The sequence below is a fragment of the Oratosquilla oratoria genome, chromosome 6 (genome assembly GCF_046742065.1).
Source record: "Oratosquilla oratoria isolate Oo_2021 chromosome 6, ASM4674206v1, whole genome shotgun sequence".
NCBI classification, from domain to species: Eukaryota; Metazoa; Arthropoda; class Malacostraca; order Stomatopoda; family Squillidae; genus Oratosquilla; species Oratosquilla oratoria.
This window is the reverse complement of record NC_134782.1, coordinates 77,600,245-77,601,828: the sequence shown is the minus strand read 5'-3', so window position 1 is coordinate 77,601,828 and position 1,584 is coordinate 77,600,245.

The following is a 1,584-nucleotide window of genomic DNA, read 5'->3' as shown; positions in this document are numbered from 1 at the left end:
CACATCTCCACTCTCCCTTCTTTCTTTTTATGTGGATAGTTCTAGCTCATTTTTCTTCCTGTGTATGTTCTTCAGCTAGGCTGGAAGTAATTTTGGTTGTTGTTTTCAACCTTCATAGTATATATATATATATATATATATATATATATATATATATATATATATATATATATATATATATATATATATATATATCTTGGCCCAAGATACAACATGGTTGTGGTACGTGGATGATGTACTTGTTATCACCTCCAGAGAGACGGATCTCAGTGATAAATTAAACCTGCTCAATGGGATAGAAAAGGACATACATTTTACTATTGAATAAGAGAAGAATGACAAATTGGCCTTCCTAGACACGGTAATATGGAGGAAAGGGAATAAGACTGCTTTCTCAGTACACAGAAAAAACACAAATAAAAGCGACATTAATCACTACTACTCTGCTCACTATCCAAGAATTAAAAGCGGGGTGGTAATAGATTTCTTTTTTAGATCATGCCGGGTGTGCAGTGAGGAAGTTCTCCAAGGTGAAATTGACTACATTTTTTATGTTTTTAGGAAACTGTGTTACCCACAAGGACTCTTACATAGGCTAAAAGGAAAAGTTTTAAGAAAGAAAAAAAAAAAAAAAAGGATAAGAGAAGGCCAAATGTGTGAGAACAATGATGACAGTAGGGGCTTTTTGTCCGTCCCCAACTCCAAACAAGCGAATGAAATCAGACAGTTGCTCACCAAGGCAGGGTTAAGAATTGCATATGGCACAGTGATCAAAATAAATGACACCATTAAATACAAAAACAAAAAATGAGTACCATATAGGTGCTGAGGACAGCCTGATTGATAAAATTCCTTGTAAAACCGGTCCCGTCTGTTATTTTAGGGAAACTGGCAGTGGGGAAAAAAAAAAAACGGCTACATGAACACAAGGATGACGTAAAAGCCCATCGAACATCAAATTCACTAGTGGTTCATATAAACAATTTTGGCCACCTTCCTGAGTGGGAAAATACAGAGGTGCTCCACAGAGGACTAAGAAAACGAGAAAGAAAAATAATAGAAGCAACGTACATCGCTTCAAAGCCTTGTAATAGCCATAGAGAAGGATTGATTAAATTATCAAAGCTGACTAGCGACTTTGTTCAAGTGAAGCGGAGCTAAGGAAGGACAGAGATCGGGGAGGAACGGGGTAAGGAAAGTGAAGTATATAAGCTGTGAATATTTTTCTTATTGTATACTCTGAGGAAGTCCTCTTAAGGACGAAACGTTAGTAATAAAACACCCACGGTTTTTTGGCGTTTACCTCACCACCCTTTCCACTCATTCTGCCGTACATATTTCATACATACATATATGTATATATATATATATATATATATATATATACATAAACACACACACACACACACACACTGTGATGGCCCACCATCCTCCGTGTATTTAAAATGTCTGTTTATGTATAATATTCTGGATAATTATGTATGTACTGTAAATTGTTAATACACGTGTGGTTTTCCTACTCTCCTCCCCTTCGATCCCCTCCTTACTACTCGTCTGACAGACCCAGACTAGTTCTGTCCAGTT